General features: G+C 39.2%; 1 long non-coding RNA gene across 7 annotated transcripts in view; it reads right to left on the bottom strand.

The window, feature by feature from the left end:
• Positions 1-23,326, bottom strand: part of LOC105062151 (uncharacterized) — a 133,117-nt gene that overhangs the window by 20,149 nt on the left and 89,642 nt on the right. For 6 of the 7 annotated variants that reach the window (XR_012510539.1, XR_012510538.1, XR_012510537.1 and 3 more), the window contains 4 exons: positions 19,144-19,255; positions 13,382-13,454; positions 4,313-5,423; positions 2,508-2,673 (listed from right to left, as the gene is read on the bottom strand). This is a non-coding gene — a long non-coding RNA (uncharacterized LOC105062151). Of the gene's footprint in view, positions 1-2,507; positions 2,674-4,312; positions 5,424-13,381; positions 13,455-15,923; positions 16,135-19,143; positions 19,256-23,326 lie in introns of those variants that run through there. The other variant, XR_012510543.1, reaches the window with a different exon arrangement.

Raw genomic sequence — 23,326 nt, 5'->3', positions numbered from 1 at the left:
TTAATGTTTTGACCTTAGTGGTAGGCTGTACTCATTTTTTTCTTCCTGCATAACAAGTTACCACAAACTTGCAGCTTAGAACACACAGTTATCATCCCACAGCGACCATGAATAGGAGTCTGGGCAGAGCGTGACTGCATCCTCCACTCAGGGTCTGGCAGAGCTGCAGCCGAAGTGCCACCAGGCTGCATTTTCATCTAGGGGTTCAAAGGGGGAAGAATCTGCTTATAAGTTCATTTAGTTGTCGGTGGAATTCATTTCCTTGCATCTGTGTGACGAAGGGACCCGGCTTCTTACTGGCTGTCAGCTGGACGCCATGCCACGCATCCTTAGGACAAGAGGCCAGCACAGTGCCCTGCCACATGGCCCTCTCAGTAAGCTGCTCACAGCGTGGGTTTTGCTTCTCCAAGTCCAGGAGGAGATTCTCTTCCTTTGATTTGTTAAGGTGATGTCTTGTATAACAAATCATAGTCACTGGAGTGACACCCCACCCCCTTTGCCATATTCTATTGGTTAGAAGAGAGGCATAGACTCCGCCCACACTCGAGGGCATGACTCACTAGGGTTCACCTTGAGGGTGTGCCCCACACACAGGTGCCTGAGCTACTGCTGTCTTGCCTGGGGTGGATCCATAAGGGGCTACAGAGTACGAATAATCTTACTGCAATTTTATTCATCGTTGGGGATTTTAGTGCAAAGTTGTCAACACAGCACCTGAAATAATATTATTTAAAAAGAAAAAAATTAGTCTAATTGGTACACCTCCTCCTGGGTCTTGAGACCCCCTGCTGCAGTCTTGAGACACACCGCTGAGGCTTAAAAATAATTGCGAAGGCCTGGCTTGGGCATTTTTCAGAAAGGCAAACAGGATTTTCAGAGCAGAAGAGCACCTGTCTGCAATGCCCGCCACTTATCTTACTTAAGTCAGGCTGATGGCCCTGAGCTCAAGCATAAATGGATTTCTACTGAGTGTGTCTGCAGCTCCACCTCCTTAGCATGTGTATATTTTCTGCATAAATCTACCGAGGAGGTTCTCAAAGAGGTTAAGCCTGGGTGTCCAGGCAATGCAGCCCTTTATCAAGAAATCACTGACAAGATTTTCCTGGTTAAATTCAACTATGGGCCACAGCAAGAATAAATAAATGAATAATTTATTCTTCACAATGTAATCTGCCAGCATAAGTCCTATTTCTCAGGAATATCTGGCAAGTTGACAATGATATGTAGGACCATGTCTGCTCTGGGATGTACCACGACTGAAATTTTAAGAATTTTGCACTTCAGAACGGAAAGCCATTAATAGAGCACAGTGTTGACATGCATGAGTTTTAGCTTTGCCAAATGCAATTCGAGGCAAGAAGGGAGTACCAGGAGCCTTACTTTGCAGCTTTTAACATAGGTTAAAAAAAAATTGTGCTTAATTTTCACCAGTGTGCAAAAAGCAATGATTCAGTGTTCCTTTACTCTCGTCAAAACTCCTTTTCACTCCTAACATTACCACTGGTCAAAACCAAGCTAAAGGAATGCTCAGAATCATCCGAGAAATCTACACAAAGACGTGAGGCTATTGCCACAACGATCAGATAAAACCAAAGCAGAACCCGCAAAATATTTTCTTCTATAAAAAAGAGTTGTGGGGAGGGTATAGCTCAGTGGTAGAGCACATGCTTAGCGTGCACGTGGTCATGGGTTCAATTCCCAGTCCCTCCACTAAAAAAAAAAACTAGAGTTGAACAAACGTTCTGCTTTAATAATTTAGCTATTATGATAAAAGTGGGAGGAGAAACATTTAACATTTATTTTTTAGATAATTATTTCAAATATCTCTAGCACATCACATATGTAACTAACGGTAACAAGAAAAACGAACCAATACTCTGCAAGTTGAACATCTCTCCTCCTCCCTTCCTTTACTCACTCGGTACCAGCAAGTCTGCAAGGGTCTCTGCCGGGCACCTTGGAAACTACAGTCGTGAGTCATATAGGATCTTAGCCAAGCAAGTTTATGTAATGTGATGTACAAAATATGTACTCAATTCTAATGTATACTAAATTAAATAAAAAGTGGACCAATGATGTAATTCCCCTGAAATATGTAGATCAGTATTGACACACACACTATTGCATTTCAAAGAAAGACTGGACAAGGGTTAAATGCCTATTGCATTCTTTTCATTTATTTCTTACCTACTTCTTCAGGATGTGCCTATTATTAGAGACCAAATGTATGTACAATCCTTAGTGAAGAATAAATGATGGAAAATAAATGATAAAATAAATTTTCATTTTACTAAAAAAATTGTTCCCAAAGGCTGCCTTCAGTATGCAAAGTCTACCAAAGCATTTACTGATTCTTTATTTTCATCCTCTATTTTGAGTTATTTTTGAAACCAATAGTGGAATCTTGCTTTCAAATAGTTCAATACAGTCTTTAAAAGGAGATACAGGGTAAAGTCAGACTCCTGCGTTCAACTGTCAGATAAATCCGAGACGGGCTGGTTCCTTACCTTTGTGAAGCTGGTGTGTTGGGTGGTGGGGCGTGGGAGACTGCGGAGGGGGCAGGAGAGAGGTTGCGAAGCGGCACCAGCTTGGAGCACAGCACAGTGGAGGTGAATCCCTTTGTGCACCCTTGGGAACCTTCCTTAACTTCTCCTGGACGCAGCTTTCTTTCACCTGTAAAGTGGGTATAAACACTACTGCAGAGGTAAATACCAAATGGGATAACGTATTTGAAGCATTTTGCACAGGGAGGGCATTCAGAAATGGTTGCTCGTTCTTCGCTGATACGTTGAGGGTAACAAACCACCCACCTCCCAGGCTTTGTAGAGCCGCACTGATGAATGCCTGAGGACGTGCACAGGCACCGCACCTGAGGTCCAGCAGATGGTGAGACAGGTAAATGCTACAGGTAAATGCACGTGCGTGTGTGCATTCACGGGCGTGCACGTGTGTCTGCCAAAGTGAGTATGTTTATTTGATTTTACTTCCCGAACCGTTATACAGACTGGGAAGGAACTAAATTGCTACGTTGGGAAATGCACAAAATTAAAAAGCTGGTTTGCCACATGTCCCACAGTCTACCTGGTTGATATAACCTGATAAGATCCTAGGAGTTCAAGATTTGCAGATACTAACTAATATACATAAAATGGATAAACAACAAGTTTATACTGTATAGCACAGGAAACTATATCCAATATCTTGTAGTAACTTATGGTGAAAGAGAATACGAAAAACGAATATATGTATGTTCATGTATGACCGAAGCACTGTGCTGTACACCAGAAACTGACACAACATTGTAAACTGACTATACTTCACTAAAAATAGAAAATTTTAAAGAAAGATCCTATTTCATTGCATTGTAAGCAATGCCCTGGGAAGCTGTGCAGTGGCCACCATCTAGCAGAAAGCCTGCTTTCATTTTTTCACCTTTATAGCATCTTCCTCCTGACTTCATCATCACGCTTTGGCTCTCTCCCTCTCCGTGGGGTCCAGGTGCCCACTCTGGCTCCTAATCTCCTCAGGTCGTTTTCATTCCCTAAACCTCTCAGTACAACCCACATTAAAATTAATGCATGAACATTTGTTAATTTGAATAATACATGAGAAATCTACTGCAACTTCTTTGACGTTGGTTTAAGATATTTTCAAACTATTAATGAGTCAGATCTTCCTTCTAAAGGCCTCGTCTTGGGAAGGCAGCATCCCCCAGTACCAGCAAGTGTTCTCCCCTCGAAAGTGAGAGAAGCTGGGGAGCTGAGTGCTGTGCTGATGACACAATCTATCAGCAACGCCAGTTTCTTGAAGCACAGACCTGAGAGCTGGCTGTCGTCGCTGTAAAAGACTAGAGTACCTAATATGTTCTGTGCTGATATGTAATAAAATAAACCTTAATTTATAGAGCTCTGCACACTATCTCTCTTTGCTTTGGTCCATCAGCCAATGTTCAAGCCCATATTGTGAGTTTACCCACCATAGAATATTTGGTCTATGGACAAGAGAGTTTTCTGATCTTATTTTATCATTAGTTTATTATAAGCATCGTCCAAACTAATTACTGGTCTGAAGATAATCTCCCACCTTCTCTGCCTTTGTATTAGGGAATATATAGATTCTGTTACATGTTCCAGAGGTCAAAAACAGCAGTGTCCTTAGTAAAGCAGAAGTTCACTTCTCTCCAGGCACAGGTGGGGAAGGCTGGTAGGGCCTTGCAAAGTCATCAGAAGACCCAGAGCCCTTTCCATTTCTCCGCCTTGCCTAGGTTTCCGCCCTCGGTCACATGGCTCAAGGAAGCTCAGCTCCAACCCACCTTCTGAGCAGCAAGATGAAGAAAGGGAGCGAGAAACAGCAGCATCCTCCTCCCTTTAAAAGTCATTTTTAGAGTCACACGCATCCTAGCTCCTCGCGTCTCACTGGCCGGTGCCTGGTCACGTGGCCACACCTCGCTGAATGGGAGACTTGGAAATACAGTCATTGTTTCAGGACCCAGAGGCACAGCTCCATTGTGGATAGAGGCGGGATGATAAAATTAAAAGGCAAAAAAAAAAAAAAAAAAAAAAAAGTTGATCATAAAAATTTGAGCTTTACAAATCTCTCTTCAATCTCTGTTTTGCTAGCAATACTGACTTTTCTAAAATTTTATCTATTCTTGAATGTCAACAGGACACGCATTCTCCTGATTTTTATTTTTATGATTTTGGGATTTGGGAATTTTTTAATGTAGCATTTACCTAGAGGGAAGTTATTCAGGAAACTTAAACCAGATTTTTCTGCTTGAGCCTACAGAGAGGAAAGCTTTTTACAGATTCAGTATTAACACTGCTCATTTGTATATATTAACCTCATGAGATACCATCACCCCTTGAAGTAAGGAAAGCAGAAAACATGACCTCAGTATTTCTAGCCAGAGAGAGCTGGTGTAATGAAAAGTGCACAGCTTAGGGTCCCCAAGGCCTGGGGTGTGGCACTGAATCCTCTTCTCAGCCATGTGACCTTCGTCAAGTCAAGTAACCACTCTGCAATTGCTAACAAAGGTGCACGTGGAAATCGGCATGCTCAAGCTACTGCTTATGTTTTTAATGGGTGAATATAATATGGTGTCTAATGGGACTATTGCTTTAATACTACAGGGAACCTGCACCAAAAGGGATGTGTGTATTTCCTTAAAAGCAAATTCAATAAAAACTGTCGATACGATCCTGCTGTAATCAGAATAACACTAACCTGAGTATCAAAACTATTTCCACCCCAAACTGTGGTCTTTTTTAGCAGTAGGTGTCTCATAAAACTGCAGGGTCGGCTTCATGCTTGCGGTGAGCTATTACTGTTTCTGTTTTTCATGATGGTTCAGAATGGGGGAACCATAAACGTTCATTCTGGAAATGGGCTACTTTCACTCGTCTCCTCTTTCCGTGTCAAGCCTGAAAATCATTAAAGATGTTGGTTCTATTTCTGAAAATTTTGTACTGTGAACAAATGCATCAAAACATAAAGTGATAAAATAGAGTAATCATCCACTAGATACATATTTATGAAGAGACATCCATGTGCCAAGCTAATGGGAACTATAAATTAATGGTCTAAAATATAGTAACATATGAGGCACCTGTTCTCAAAGAGGTGACAGGCCAGTGGGCGAGACCATCACATAAACACAGAGCTACAAATGGGCACAAACATGCGTAGCCGGGGGACAGGTGCTGAGAAGGGGCCACCACCTGCCCTGGAGTGGTGGCTTAGAGGTGAGGGAGGAAGAGAGTCAGGGACACAGTGTAACATGGTGCTTAAGAGGCAGCTTGGGCTCTGGGCTCAGAAAGACTGGAGTCAGAATCACGGCTTTGCTGCGTGGTAGCTGGGTGGCAGAAATGAACAATATTACAATTCTTAATAATAATATGCTAGGTATCTGTCTTTATGTTACTGTTTCCGAAGTGTCACCACCTTTTCAAGACGCAAGTATGATCCAACTAAGGAAAAAGCCTACCTCATGTCTCTCTTACTTTTAAATTTCCAGTGAGCCTGCCTCTGCCCCTGAACATATCTGACAAGCTGCACATGGTACCAGAGATGAGAGCAGCGGAGACGGATAAAGGGATGACTGAAGATATTTCAAAATCCCACTTAAACCTTTTTCTGGTGAAAATATGCGAGGAAAAGCTTGACTATGAAATGAAATTCTTTCTTAGCAGATACTTTGAGGATTAAACAGAGAGTAAACATTTACCCTCTTTAACCTCCTACTGACGAGAAATCTAAAGTATGGCCAAATTAGTTTTGGACCAAGCAGTGCACAATTCCTGGCATGTTTTTCCTTTATCACAACAAAGCCTGAGTTGTCTTGAAGGGACCCCCTGGGCTGTGAATGCCAGCATGTAAATGAAGCAGAACCACCTGGAGTCTTTAAACTTGAGGCTTGAAGGAGAGAGAATGGTTCTCAAGAATAAAGTTTGTCCTCATCAAATAGCTACTGCTCATCAAACCAGGGAATGCCAGAGAACGAGCAAACATGAAAAGGAAAATCAAGGCTGTAAGAGTTTAATCTTGTCAGTCCTTCATCCTCTGCCCACTTTTCAGAAAACGAGATGGACAAAAGAAAAAGCAGCAAAGAATCAATAATTTGTCTTTTCCCCGAAAGAAACAGCCTTTGAAAGCCCATTCTGATTTTGGTATATAATGATATTCGGGCTTTCTTTTCTTGCTCTTGGTTTGGGGAGTTTTGTTTTTGGTTTTTTCTTTGTTTGTTTGTTTCATATTAAAGGAATTGTTTTGTTTTCTTGAGCTTTTGTCCCTCAAGTTCATTTCACCCATTTCAGTGTGCTATAAAACTGACTAAACACTGAATAAATTCAACTACGAGTTACCAGAGGGTCCTATTTTCGACAGTTGAGATGACAGGTACTAAGGCCTTGTGCTCATCATGGGGGGATTGACTCCTCCCCAGATCTTCCTAAAGAAAAGCCAGCCTAGCCTCCGTGAGGCTGCAGCTCCCCATGCACCTCGCGTGGTAAATCATTTCAGGAAAGCAGGATGTCACACATCTGCTGTTTTTATCAGCACAAAGGTAATTCGAGGCTGAAGAAATTACATACTTGAATCTGACTCATCTCCAAAGCAAGAAAAATAATGTCAATTAAGCCATTGATTTTATTTTGTATAACAACATTTTGAAATATGGGCAAGGGTAAACATCTTTCAGAAGGTTGTGTTTGCAGGTGTTTTTTTATAGGCCACAAAACTGTTTTGGTCTTTGACTTCAAAATACATGGTACATTTTTATTTGACAACTCAAGGATAGAAAATAAAAACTGCTTTGGTCTAATTGAATTTAATGATTTACCCTGTAAGTAGTAAGATGAGTGCAGAAAAGCTGGTGGTGGAGATAACGGTAAAGGTGGTGATGGTGGTGGTGATACTGGTTTTTAATCAATGAGTTGGCTTTTTTTTATTTGAAAGTTAGGAAATAGAAAATGAACCAGAAAAAAAGCAGCAGGCCTGGGTTACTGTGGAAATTGACAAGACTCAAATTTTGCATTAGAAACACTTCGCAGAGCTAGGTAGTCTAGCCAGAATGTGATCTGTTGAGAGCTAGAACATGATATTTCTATGAGAAAAGTAGATGAAAGAGTATCCAAAGAACAAAATCCTGGAAATATTACAACGGAACCTGTGTTACAATTTTATTTATTAAATGTATGATCTTGGACAAGCTACTTGACCTCTAAGATCCATTGTCTACTCAGCAAATGGGAGTAACAGTACGCACCTCAAGGGTTGTTGGAAGGTTTGAAATAATGAATAAATGTAAAGTATTCAGCCCAAAGAAGCACTGAATAAATATCAATTTCCTCTCCTCCCTTCCATTTTCCCTTGAGCATTCTCAATTTTTTTTTCCAGTTGAATAGGACTATTTTGATACAAGGATTAAATGTCTGGGAAACACTAAAGCCCATATTGAATAATCTCACAAACAAATTCAATATGAGACCGATCTTCAATTGCAAAGCCCTTTGTAAGCCACAGACACATAAGACTTAATATGTTAAAAGAACGGAACTTCTTCAGAGACAGGTCTAATGCACAGCTAGATATTGGATTGTCTCTGTTCTATCCTATTCGATACATCACCTCCATCATTGGTTCAATCAACATCTGCTCTCAAGAAGAAAAACTGATTAGCTATTGCTTCTTAATAACATATGAAGCTTCAGTCAGAGTCACTAATTTGGAATTAAAAAAGCAATTTTTGGTGTAAGTAACACTTACTCTATCCCTTTCCAAGAGAAGAATGCCTCATCTAATAGCCTGTGTCTCTGAGATAAATGAATGCATTAAAGCCCTTAACACCCCTTTGATGGACTACAAATGGTCACAATACAGGACAACATTTGAACAGTAATGATTTGTGCTTTCTCCTTAAGTGTAAGCTGATTGCAAAGGCTCCTGGACCACACGGAGTAAATAGCTAAAGGGTCATGAATCTTAATAGCTTCCAAATCAGAAAGATCTGCAACTTACACACTCTGACTGGAGTGTGAATGGAATGTATAAATATTAATAGGTCTGGCAGAGCCTCTGAAGACAAGCTGTCTAAAATTTCACAGCAGAAGATTGAAGTTGCAGTGTACGGAGCAGACGTGAGGCTCCCGCCTGGAAATGAACTGTCAGCGTGTGTGTAGATACATTTCTCCTGATGTGCTATTTAATATTTGGTGCTGTCTTGACACCCAACAACACTACGCACTGATACTTAACTCCAGTCCATGATCTGAGATTATGAACTTGCAGACCAGGCTCACCTCTGCAAACACTGGGACAGAGCATCCTAGCTTGCGGGTCTCAGGATATAACATTGAAATCAGCACTCAGTCCCTGCAAGACTCTAAAACGATACTCAGCTCCATCACCCAAAGACTTGCTTGCTATTGGGATCCACCCTGGTCCTACAACATCCTGTTCTCAGTGGACAGGGCACATGGGCACTGATAGATCTAATCAAGATAGATTTTGTGATAAAGAATATGAAAATGAATATATATATATAACTAAATCAATATGCTGCATACAAGAAACTAACACAACGTTGTAAATGAACTGTACATCAATTAAACAATTAAATAAAAAGAGGGATTTCAGCTTTGTGTTATGAACAGTACAGGGAAGAGCAATTAATGAACATTAGTGAAAAAAAGACAGCATAAAGAATAAAATTCGCTTCTAAATAAAGAAGTCTATGTTGAACAATAAAGAAGTTCTTGTCTTTACTAACCCATGGCATCTGGGACAGCGTAAGACCTGTGTACTAACTTTTCTATACTTTTTCCTAAAGCCAGAGACTGTCTAGAACCAGGTATGCAAACCCTGCTTTGCTATTCACAGAGTAAAGGAAAGACAGGAAGAACAGAAATATGAGTTCTTCTTAGGAGTAGTGAAGAAAATTGGGTCAAATTAGAAAACAATCCACATTTTATTTCAACATTTGTAAGGGAAACAAAAGTGCATGAGGACATTAGTGTTTGTATTGGTTCAAGGATGTTTCTGTTTGTATTTTCATGAAGAGAATGAGACAGTGATTTGAAATGCTTCTGCCTTTTGTTCATCTTGCACAAAAGCAAAGCCAAAACTTTCTCCCTTCCCTCCAAAAAAATAGTATGATCATTATCTGTCCTCAAACGAGAGAAGTAATGAAGCCCTCAAGACAAAGCAAATACTCATTTGGTTTAAAGATTTATGCGTTTGATTCCTGTTAAAGATTTATCAAAAACTGGTCTTCACCAGTGTGGGACTCAGAGAAATTACTTGAGATTTGCTAGATTTTTCAAACCAAAGGTTGTCATGGACAGTCAGACCAACAGTCTCATCTACCACCTTGTCACTTAAAGGCAACTTAAAATGAGTAATTACTGCCCTAAAACAATTCACTCTGAAAGCGAAATTTGAATCTAAACAATAGTCTTAGTGTCAGAATCATGATCGCCCCCAGCTACATTGGCTGAGGCAGGTCCCAGGAGGTGCCGTCATCTGGTCAGTTATGCGCTGCCTTTCCTACAGGGGGAGCTCTGTTTCATAAATAAATGAGCTCCTGGAAAACTGGGCGCACGGCAAACCTGGTCCTTCCACTTAGCTCCAGATATATTTTGTTTTCATCTCCAATAGGTCTTCCAATGAGAACTATTCCTGACACTGTAATTCTAAATTCCTCTGTCTTTTCCCTCCCTCCTCTAGCCTCTCTGATAAATTGTGGACGAACCCAAGGGACTCCACCGTAAAACTTTCATAAAACTAAATAATCCTTTAATAAAAATCAGCCCTTGATTATCTGCTTGCTATATGTGGCTTTTTTTTTAAAGCTGCTCCATATCTGTGTGGCCATGTATCAAGGACTGGGGTTTCACCAGCAATTTTCAATTTCCCAAGAAAATTCCAAGTTTACTAAAAAGAGAGAGGTGTTCTGTGGGAGCATGACACCAAGAACAAGCCTGGTTAGCCCACGGGTGGCAATCAGAATCCTAGAGTGATTAGCACCTCAGCCGTCCCCAAAATTACAGATTTGTATCATTAGATTTGCACTCCAAAGCTGTCTCCTTTCAGCCTGCAGCCTGCAGATAAAAGAACCGTCCTTGGCAGTCACTGTGGAAGGCTTTGTGTGTCAAATATGGCCATCCAGGCTCGCAATGTCCTTCTGTTTTTTATATTCCCAAACTTTATTTTTGAAATACCTGTCTTTATCCCCCTAACTTCTGAAACTTGCTCCTTTCTATCTGAAGGATGCGAAGGGCACAGGTGTCATTTTTATCCCCAGGTTTAGATTTCTTGACTCTACAAAGACAACTTTAATTGCAACTTTATATGTGGCCTCTTTCAACGTGTACAGGTGCCCTTGTTCAGGATATGGTTGCTAGAATGAAGATTTGTAGATAATATTATGCTCTATTTCTTAAAAATATAAAAATTAGTGGTCTATTAGCACAGAACTGCATTTCTGAAATTTATGATGGCAGGTCTGTGTATCCCAAACAAAGGTGTTCTTGTGCTGAGGCACTTTCAAAGCCTGCAGAGAACCACCCTCAGCTGAATCACACTTTTTGCCAGTTGCCCCAAATACTCCCTTGGTAGGCAGGCTTTTCACCCCTGCACAAGGCAGATGCTTCGGCAGATGGGGGATGAACTGATAACCGGCTATAATGAGTACTGAAAGCATTAGACAAGCTCACAAGTTTCCCACACCATGAAATAGTTTAGGAACACTGAACGAGGTAAAATGTCATACTGCACGGCGGAGCTGAAGCTTTACATTTGGAGGCATGTGAGGGTCTGCTCAAGGGATCCCAGCTGATAAGCTCTATTAATTTACTTTTTTATTTTCCTGTTTTAAATTGGCCAGAATTCAGCTGAATGTCTTCAGCATACCCCAAGACACTGTGGAATCAGGGTGTAGAATTGTAAACTCACTTGGTAGGCAAAGGGCAAAGGAACACAGACCTCTGCTGTTCCTCTAGCTGACCATTGTCCTGTAAACTCCAGAATAGGCACAAAAGTGACTTGACTGAAAATTAATTATACTTACACATCTCAATATTTTTAGAACGTATTTGGACCAGAGAGTTTCCAAGCTGTGCCTCTTCTTTGTATTTTTCAAAATGTACATATTAAAATACCCTTTACAGAGTGCTTTCAAGCATAATGTTCAAGTAGAGAAATACACTGGTTTCCCAGAATAAACCATTAAAACAGTCCTCAAATGTCTAGGTCATACTACAGGGCCTATATTTACATATAAATTAGACCCAGCACATCAAACAGAAATGTCATGACTTCTGGATATTGTCATCAAATTCTGCACAAAATCTTTATATTATTCACTTTAATAATTAACATGCCCGAACCTGCATTTATCCTAATAAGTCATCCTAAGAGCATAAGATATTTCACAATACTTAAGATACTTTGTTATTGTTGCTGTTAAGATATTTAACAGGTTTTTTTCACCTTAAACATGGTCAGAAGAAAGTTTAATGATTTTCCCACATTAAGTAACACCAGATACTTATAAGCACAAGGTACCTCAGTTTATCTCAATTTTACAAAGGAGGAAACTAAGGATCAGAGAGAAGAAATGATTTCTCTACCATCACATGGCTAAGACAGACAGAGAAGATCTCCTGTTTTACTCAGTTCAGTCAAGCAAAATAGCCAAAAATGTGGAAATACAAAAACATAACAATTATTTCTAAAAGAAAATTGGAATTCTGAAATTTGTCAAAATCAAAGTCAATTCTACTAGATGCGAATAAATGTAGCATCTAAAATAGTATCAAACAGCGTGGTATTGGCAAAAAAACAGACATATGGATCAATGGAACAGAACAGAGAGCCCAGAAATAAACCCACACACTTACAGTCAATTAATTTTGATAAAGAAGGCAAGAATATACAATGGAAAAAAAAATAGCCTCTTCAGCAAGTGGCGTTGGGAAAACTGGACAGCAGCATGTAAATCAATGAAGTTAGAAGACTCCCTCACACCACACACAAAAATAAACTCAAAATGGCTTATAGACATAAAATATAAAACACTATAAACCTCCTAGAAGAAAACATAGGCAGAACACTTTCTGACATAAATCTTAGCAATGTCCTCCTAGGGCAGTCTACCCAGGGAATAGAAATAAGAGCAAAAATAAACAAATGGGACCTAATTAAACTTATAAGTTTTTGCACAGCAAAGGAAACCATAAGCAAAACAATAGCAATAACTTATGGAGCAGGAGAAAATATTTGCAAATGATGACACTGACAAGGGCTTAATTTCCAGAATTTATAAGCAGCTCATACAACTTAATACGAAAAAAACAAGCAACCCAATCCAAAAAATGGGCAGAAGACCTAAACAAGCAACTCTCCAGTGAAGACATACAAATGACCAATAGACACATGAAAAAATGCTCAATATTGCTAATTGTCAGAGAAATGCAAATCAAAACTACAATGAGGTATCATCTCACACAGTCAGAATGGCCATCATTAAAAAGTCCACAAATGACAAATGCTGGAGAGACTGTGGAGAAAAGCCTCCTACACTGTTCTGGAGAATGTAGTTTTGGTGCAGCCGCCACAGAAAACAGTATGGAGATTCCTCAAAAAACTAAAAGACTTACCATATGATCCATAATCCCATCATTCTAAGTGAAGTAAGCCAGAAAGAAAGAAAATACCATAAAATATCACTCATCTGTTGAATCTCAAAAAAAAAAAAAAGACACAAATGAATTTATCTACAAAATAGAAACAGAATTACAGTTACAGTAAACAAACGTATGGTTACGGGGGCAAAGGGAGTAGGAAGGGATAAATTGGGAGCTTGAGATTTGCAAATACTTACTACATATAAAACAGATAAACAACAAGTTTCTTCTGTACGGCACAGGGAACTATATTCAGTATCTTGTAGTAACCTATAAAGAAAAAGAATGTGAAAACAAAAAAAATTTTTAATAAAATAGTATCCAGAGGGTCATCACTAAACTGTCATTGCAAAAAGCTATAACATCCAACTGATTCCCTTCTTACTAAGAAAAAACATTTATGGTCATCCTCACAGTGTAGTTAAAAATTAAAATAGTCTTTCAATATCATTCTTAATTATATTAGACTATCCTAAAGGCAATGTTTATTTTGACATGAATGTTAAAAACAAATTTGGCCCAAAAACAATATGGCAAAGGAGTGGGAACATGGAGATGGAGTAAAAGGTTCTTATATCTATGTCTTAAGAAAGGTCATTCAAGAAAAAGAAAGAGGCTGGAGGAATAACTCTCCCAGACTTCAGACAATACTGTAGAGCTATAGTCATCAAGACAGCATGGTATTGGTACAAAAACAGACATATAGACCAATGGAACAGAATAGAGAGCCCAGAAATGAACCCACAAACTTTTGGTCAACTAATCTTTGACAAAGGAGGCAAGAGTGTATACAATGGAATAGACAGTCTCTTCAGCAAATGATGTTGGGAAAACTGGACAGCAGCATGTAAATCAGTGAAGCTAGAACACTCTCTTACACCATATACAAAAATAAACTCAAAATGGATCAAAGACTTACACATAAGACAAGACAAAATAAACCTCCTAGAAGAAAATATAGGCAAAACATTATCTCACATACATCTCAAAAACGTTCTCCTAGGGCAGTCTACCCAAGCAATAGAAATAAAAGCAAGAACAAACAAATGGGACCTAATGAAACTTACAAGCTTCTGCACAGCAAAGGAAACCATAAGAAAAACAAAATGACAACCTATGGAATGGGAAAACATTTTTGGAAATGAAACTGACAAAGGCTTGATCTCCAGAATATATAAGCAGCTCATACGACTCAATAAGAAGAAAATAAACAACCCAATCCAAAAATGGGCAGAAGACCCAAACAAGCAATTCTCCAAGGAAGAAATACAAATGATCAACAGGCACGTGAAAATATGCTCCATATCACTAATTATCAGAGAAATGCAAATCAAAACTATAATGAGGTATCACCTCACACCAGTCAGAATGGCCATCATTCAAAAGTCCACAAATGACAAATGCTGGAGAGGCTGTGGAGAAAGGGGACCCTCCTACACTGCTGGTGGGAATGCAGTTTGGTGCAGCCACTGTGGAAAACAGTACAGAGATTCCTCAAAAGCCTAGGAATAGACTTACTGTATGACCCAGGAATCCTGCTCCTGGGCTTATATCCAGAAGGAACCCTACTTCAAAAAGACACCTGTATCCCAGTGTTCATAGCAGCACTATCTACAATAGCCAAGACATGGAGACGGCCTAAATGTCCATCAACGGATGACTGGATAAAGAAGAGGTGGTATATTTATACAATGGAATACTACTCAGCCATAAACACGGACAACATAACGCCATTTGCAGCAACATGGATGCTCCTGGAGAATGTCATTCTAAGTGAAGTAAGCCAGAAAGAGAAAGAAAAATACCATATGAGATCGCTCATATGTGGAATCTGAAAAAAACAAAAACAAACAAACAAAATAAACAAAACAGAAATACAAAACAGAAACAGACTCATAGACATAGAATACAAACTTGTGGTTGCCAAGGGGGTAGGGGGTGGGAAGGGATAGACTGGGATTTCAAAATGTAGAATAGATAAACAGGATTATACTGTATAGCACAGGGAAACATACACAAGATCTTATGGTAGCTCACAGAGAAAAAAATGTGACAATGAATATATATATATGTTCATGTATAACTGAAAAATTGGGCTCTACACTGGAATTTGACACAACATTGTAAAATTATTATAAATCAATAAAAAATGTTAAAAAAAAAAAAAAAAGAAAGGTAATTCAGTGATATGTTCCAGGAGCCTTAAAAATATTCATTCCCTTGACCCAGCAAATCAACTTCTAAGAATGTATCCTAATTAATAATTCTAATTTTGAGACAAAATTATTTGAGCATAAATGTTTACTAATGTATTATTTACAATAGTGAAAACTGAATAAAACCTAAACGACAAAACATAAAACAATGATTCCACAAACTGAATTAATATATCTAATGAGTAGACCATGTAGTTAAGCAAAATGGTAATTTAAGTATACTGCATAATAGCATGCAATGCATATGGTATATATTAAGTTTTTAAAAGATACAAAAATATACATACAGAATGCAATATAATATAAACAATATCATGTAAAACTTACTGAGAACAGATTGGGAGGCAACTGACAAAAATACAATTAAGGAGTGAGTTTATGAGAGAGTTTCTATTCTTCTATTTTTAGGCATTTAAATTTTTTGTAATTATGATATTTGAAAATTATAAATCTTTTTTAAAATAAAGGAAAGGAAAGGCCACTTTTAGTTCTAGTAATGGAGAACTCAGTAATTAAAACCAACCCCTTTGCTGAGGACAATAAAAAGCTGAATCAAGTATAAAAACATTGGCTTGAAGGCATCAGAGACTTGACAAAACAGTGAAGAATAACTGAACTCCGATCTTGGAAAGCATGTAAATGTAAAGAAGTGAGCTTTTCCTTTGGATCAACTTTTGCCTGAGGACAAATTCCAGAAGAGGCTGCTGAATGCAACCCAGAACTGTCGACAGTCTCTTCACCTAGTGGGATAAATCAGGAGTCCAGATCTGCTGAGTTCAGATAAATCCGTAGTGTCTTGGGCTGGAATTCCAAAGACCTGCACCGTATGCATAAGGGAAAATTGTAAGTAAGCCAGCCCTCCTGGGGTACATACAATCAAAGATGACCAGACATGCAAAGCTAGGAGACCACATGAACAAAACCCAGCAAAAACAACGGAGTGAAACAGATGTACAGAAGCTCCAGATATCAGAGTTTTTAAAGTAAACCTGCTTGCCATGTTCAAGGAGCTAAGAGACAAAATTTCATTTTCAGCAGAAAGAAACTCAGAGAATACAGCAAAGATTTAAACAATAACCAAAATTATGAACTAACAGATTTAGTAGCCTATTAGATACAATCAAACAAAAATTAGTGAACTGCAATAAAAGTCAGAAGAAACTAACCAGAATAAAGCACAGAAGACAAAAGAATAGAAAACGCAGAAGCAAGTGTACGAAGCAGAGAGAATACGTATATTCAACGTGCATTTCGTTGGAGTCCCAGAAAGAAAGGAGGGGAAAGGGCAGAAACAATGTTAAAACATAATAGCACAAACTTTCCACACCTGATGAAAAATATCAACCCATAGATGTAAGAACACTGTCCGGAAACAGAATGAAGGAAAACTCAGGATTTTGCTGATTCGGTTCTCATACCAATGCGCTGTCCAACCTTGGGCAAGGCATTTTAATCTCCCTAGATGTCTGGTTCATCACATGCGAGGAAAAAAAAAAAAGGCACTGGATTGATTATATAATGTCTAACAATTTATCAAATATGTTTCTAAGAATAGCTATTATTGTAAACAATAGTCTTTATTATATTATAATCTTAGAGAGATTACACTGCACAGAAACATATCCTAAATCAATCGGCAGTGTTACAAGCTTGCATTTCTACTGGTCTGTAAAATCCTACTGCAGACATCCTTTGGATTATCCAACAAAACCAGGTTATTTTATCTTGAAAAATATTAACAAATCATATGCTACCGGATGCCTCAGATGAATAAGAAGCAATTTCTGGCCTTTAACGGAGTAACATAAATTAGAATTGTTTATTATACTGTATTACTGTCAACTGACCAAGAATTAGGCTAAGGTACACAGAACAAGAAAGTTTTGATGAAAGAAATCACCAAACAATATAGCTAACAGCATAAATATAAAAATAAAAATATGATTATGAAATATTCCAAATTTATCTAAATTCTGATAGTCAATTTAAATATAAAATTATAAAATTTATCAGTGTCAGTTTATTTACAGTACCAAGTTGTCAACAGAAGAACAAAAACTAAAATTACAAGAATAGTAATGTTTCACCAGCAAATGATTTAGGACAACTTCCACAATCCTTAAATCATCTCTTAGTCTTTAAAAACGATAGAGGAAACAGAAAAGAAAAAAAAAAACAAACAGGCAGAAACCACAAATAAATGCTATCAATATTCTACTTGCATGCCACAGGCAACATGGCTTTTTTATGTGTCTACTTAAATAAGAACTGTGAACCAAGAATTCAACACATTCTTGAGCTAAAGATAGGTAAAATATCTCTATAATGAAAGCTGGCTAACTTTCCACTAAACTAGTTTTTTTCCCCCATTTTTCTATCATCTTTTTTTTTTTATTGAGTTATAGCCAGTTTACAATGTTGTGTCAATTTCTGATGTACAGCACAATTTTTCAGTCATACGTGAACATATATATTCATTTTCATATTCTTTTTCACCGTGAGCTACTACAAGATCTTGGATATATTTCCCTGTGCTATACAGCATAAACTTGTTTATCTATTCTATATCTACCTGTCAGTATCTACAGATCTCAAACTCCCAGTCTGTCCCTTCCCACCCACCTCCCCTGGCAACCACAAGTCTGTATTCTATGTCTGTGAGTCTGTTTCTGTTTTATATTTAAGTTCATTTGTCTTCTTTTTTTTTTTTTAGATCCTACATGTAAGTGAGAATGTCATTCTAAGCAAAGTAAGCCAGAAAGAGAAAGAAAAATGCCATATGAAATCCACTAAACTAGTTTTAACATTTGCTGATCCCTTATGATCACTTCTTAGAGCCGTTATAAATAAGAAACTTATTATATGTTGCATTATAAATCTGGAGAGAAATAGAAATAGAAATCCTACCTGATTTCTAATATTTTATGAAATGCATATTGAATGCTTCTCTCTGGTAAACATCAGCAGGGTCAACGTATAAGTTATTCCCTAATATTCAGACTCATGCTGTGAATTTTAAATTCTGATTCCATCGTTCATGTCTCTCTCTCTCACCACTGGCAATATCTGTTCAGCCCATCCCCATTTCCTCTGATGATAAGGAGATTGAAATTTGGCATTTCCTGGCTTTCCTGAAGCACTGAATTTGCCATATCCGCTCCAGGTCCAGTAGGTCTGACTAATCATGCAAATTTGCAAAAAATTAAAAAGTTCTGCAAAATGTCTGGACTAAGTTCAAGAACACTGGGTTGTCTCAAGCTAATAATAGTATCACGGGTAGGGGAAAGCATTGAAGCCAAGCAGATAAGCAGGGTTAGGGTCCTTTAAAGTCATGTATGTAGAATCTGGTTCACATGCAGGTATCGTCTATGCAAACCCACATGCAGCCCTGCAGGATCAGTAATGCGAGCAGCTGACATTCAGCAGCAAACCCAGTGTGGTTGCAGCGGGCTCTAATTCCGCACTTCATTCCAGAACGCTACCCCTGCCAAGTAGCGTGCTTAAGGGGAAAAGTCAGGGATCGGTCCTCTCAACTAAGAATAGTTCACATGTAAAATGAACGGTAACAAGTTCAAAGCACTCAGGTAAACCCCGTAGCAGTAGCTGGCACATAAAAGTTGGGGCACTGTACACGTGGTCCAAACCCTTGAGGCCTCAGGGGGACTGGCTGGTTCCCTCCTGACTGCAAGGCACCGTGCCTGCAGGGGGCGTTGCTGGTGAGAGAGTGTCTCAGCCTTTCTTACCTGGTTCAACGTGGGTATTTCCTCAGCTGCCCATTGTGTAGGGTTCAGTCAACATGTTCCTAGATTTCTCTCAGAGGAAATTGATCCATGTGTAGCTTCACATTCAGTGAATCTGAGGAGGAAGGAAAAGCAGTAGGTGCTCAATAAACATTTATTTAATTAGAGGAAAAACACGTTATAAAATGTATGATATATGAAGTTTTAAACAGAACTTCAATAGAGAAAAATCAAACTGGTCAGTTTACCAAGCGATCTTCTGATTTTATATTGTTTTCACTGAGCTATTTGTGACAAAATGAAAAGAAAATAGCTTTCGTCAGTAATTCTGAAGTAGAAACTAAAATCCAAAGAGTGAAGGATCCTCCTATCTAGTTTTCGGTTTTGTCTTTGTTTTATTATTATTCGAATATCTTCCAAACTTTAGAGGGTATCAAAATCACCTAAAGAGGTTGTCAAAACACAGATTGCTGGACCTCTCCCGTTCTCCCGAGTGGTGATTCCAAACCTCAGCTTCTCTTTCCAAACTCCCTTTTCCCCCTCTTTCACTCTCAGAAGAAGACTTCGCCCCCAGCTTCACTGAGAGAACTCAAGCCACAGGTCAGGCTCTCTCTCAATCTCTTCCCCTTTTTCTTCTTTTTCACAGAGCAAACCAGTCTTTTTGGGTTCTGTGGCAGCACACCTCTAAGACGGACCCCAATGACCCCTGCCTCCTGGTACCCACACCCTTTTGTAGCTCCTCCCACGTTGTACCAGGATTCATCTCTATGAACAGAAGGGGTGGTAAGTGATGGCTTTACTCCAACACTAGGTTACAAAAGGCATGGCAGCTTCTATTTGGGCTTTTACTTCCTTTCTGTCTCGGATCACTTGCCCTACGTGAAAGCTTGTCACAAGCACTCTGTGGGGAGGCCCACGTGGTGAGGAACGTAAGCTTCTTGCCAGCAGCATGGAAGCAGCTGCTCCAGCTCTAGTCAAATCTTCAGAGACGGTAGCTCTGGCCACCAGCTCAAGTGCAATCTCCCGAGAGATCTTGAGCCAGAACCACCAGCTAGGCAGCTCCCAGATTCCTACACCCCAGAAACTGTGAGATGATAAATGTCTCTCATATAAGCTGCTGCATTTTAAGGTAATTTGTTACACAGCAGCAGATTACTATTGCAGAGTCTAAGATTAAACCACCCACCTCTCCTTGCCCCTTCAGAGGTTTTGCCAGTTCATCTCTTGCACCCCATATTTCAACTTTTTCTATTCCACCTCCCTCCCTATATGAAATTGCTCAAGTCTCCTTTTTCTCAAAAAATAAACAAAAACCACTCTTTCATCCCTTCTGACCTCTCTTACTGCGCCCCTCGCTCTCTCCTCCTCTTCACATCAAAATTCCCCAAAAGATGGCTTGCCAGCCACAGTTTCTCACCACCCCTCACTCTTCCTCCCTCAGCAGTCTTCCACTCACATGCCCAACCTCACTAAAGTTCTCACAGGGCTTCTAGAGAGCGCCATGGTGCCAAGGGCAATGGCTTGGGAAGGAGTTTGCATTTCGTTCTAAGATCAGGGAGAAGCAGACAGCAGGCAGCCAACTGTGGTGGTGAGAAACACACACTTCGCAGCCAGACGGCCCCGGGGAAGCAGAAGAGCAGCTGCAGAGAGGGCCGAGGCAGCAGGCGGGAGAGGAGTGGTGCCGACTGGCTCCAAGGCTGTGGCGGAGGAGCTGGAAAGAAAGACTGAGAACATATACTTTTTTTGGCGGGGGAGATTGAAACAATAGAACTTGCTGATGGATTGCTTATGGGAGCTGAAGGAAAGGAAGAAATTGAAAATGACTTCCAGGTTTGGGGCTGGAGTAATGGGTGGCGGCTGATGATCCTGTTAAGATGTAAGACTTGTGGAGAATAGGTTGGGGGCGGAAAGGTGAAAATGAAGTTTTGGCATTATGTTTGAGATGCCTAGCAGACATGCAGATGGAGAATCATGAAATAAATGGAATGTGTGGAATAGTATACTGACCACGACCAACTCCTGTCCATTTTTTAAATATGACCAGTGAATTCAAAAACATCTATCAGAAACCGCTCATTATTTGTATATTACAGCAGCTGTAAAGAAATGAGTTTCCATAGTTCAGCAGTTCTTGAAATCTTCGTTTACAGAGTTTGGTTCCTATTTCTTGAAATTAAGGCTCAGCTAGGATTTAATATTACATGAGCAATCAAACACAGCGACAGAGTTCGAAATCGGTGACTTGCAGAAGCAAAGTCTGCAGGGATTTTAGGCTTCTGATTAAAATATACTGACAGCACATAATTTAGGGTTAAGTTTATCTCACGTTCTGGTCCCAAACCTTCAGCCCCGGAGGAGAAACCAGACCCAGCATATTAAGCATCCATCAGGGAGCCTGAATACCAAGACCTAATTTGAGTGAGTCTTTTATTGGATCACCACATCCTAACACTCAGGCAAAAATTTTAAACTCGTGCAGAATGAGAGCAGCAAGCACAGTAAAAGCAGAGGAAATAAAGTAAGTTAAAATAATAAATAATGCTAGAAGGAAGGACAGTAACAAGAACTACTCAAAGACATAGCAAAAATAAATCATTGTGATTGGAAATTCATTTTTAAAAATATCAAATGGTGGGGAGGGTATAGCTCAGTGGTAGAGCATATGCTTAGCATGCATGGGGTCCTGGGTTCCATCCTCAGTCCCTCTATCAAAAATAAATAAATAAATAAATAAATAAATAAATAAATAAATAAATAAATAAATAGCTTGAAAGATACATCAGGAGCTAGCAGGTCACTGCTATAGACGGTTTGCATACAATTTAGCTTAAGTGAAGCATAAGCTGGCCTGGGGGAACGAGGTGACAAGATAAAGAGGAGGAGAGGGAAAGTCATCAAAGCCTTCGAATGGCAAATAAGAGAGTTCACTCTGATCAGAAAGGTCACAGGATGCCACCAGAGGTGTTTAGTAACAGAGGTGACATGTGCAAACCTCCATTTCAGATGCGTTGCTTTGGCCACTTTTGGGAAGGTGGATCCAGGAGCTTAAGACTCCAGGGCAAGGAGTCCTTTCCTGTGCTTATCATAAATCCACGCCCTGTAACCGCAGAATAGACACCTGGGCTCTTACTTGGACCCCATTCATTCGTGTTGCAGGTTTACTTACAAGAAATTTGAATACTTGGTTTCCTAGACCACAGAAGATTGGAAATAGCAAATCAGTAGGGGATTGAGGAATACTGCTATAAATGCAAAGATGTAACAGGTAACAACTTAACAAAAGAGCAAACACAGAGACAAGTAAGCAGATAAAAACACAGTCACTTGAAGTTATTCAGCAGAAAGGCTTGCAATCTCAGCAGGGAGACCTTGGTGTACAACAGCAGTTGTTTACGATGACGATATTCACTGAGTTCCTTCTATCTGCTGGGCACTGTGTCCCCACAGATAAAAGGATAAATTAACCAGGAAGTGATAAAATGCATATTTGGAAAATTTCCTTTAAAATGATTTTTTAATGCCTTTATTTGGATGATTATCTTAGGCAGAATGCTTCATTCCCTTACAATGAAAATTTGTAAAGTAATTTTCTTTCTGTTTTTCTTTCAAGATCCTTTAATCAAATATGGTTAATCTGAGCAAAGACTATGAGCAGATTTTAAAATGGAGATAACAGCCAATATTTTATAATAACTGTAAATGGAGAATAACCTTTAAAAATTGTGAATCACCATATTGTACACCTGAAACTTATATAAAATTGTACATCAACTATACTTCAATTAAAAAAAAAAAGATGGAGATAAACTCTCCCGAGGTAAAAATGAAGAAAAGAATAAGACATAATCCCCACACCGTCATTCACAACTGTGGGATTAAGGCAAATCACTTGCATAGCTGAAATCTTAGTTTCCTCACCAGGGAAATGGAGATAATCCTATCTGTCAAAGTGTCACTGTGACATTCAAATAAGTAGTAAATAAGAAAGGACATTCAAACTATAAAGCATCATGTAACTATAAAGTGATACAGAATTTTTCAGCTCATCAAGAACATCCCTCCAAGCCTATCACTGCTTGGGAATTTTCTCCTGCGTTGCTACCGCCACCAACATCACCTCCCCTCACCACTCTAGCCAGGTCCCTTACCGCGAGCGGTGCCACCCCGGTGCTCCTCCACTGTTCTC

Source organism: Camelus bactrianus, chromosome 12 (assembly GCF_048773025.1).
Source record: "Camelus bactrianus isolate YW-2024 breed Bactrian camel chromosome 12, ASM4877302v1, whole genome shotgun sequence".
Lineage (NCBI taxonomy): Eukaryota > Metazoa > Chordata > Mammalia > Artiodactyla > Camelidae > Camelus > Camelus bactrianus.
This window is presented reverse-complemented; position numbering and strand designations above follow the sequence as displayed.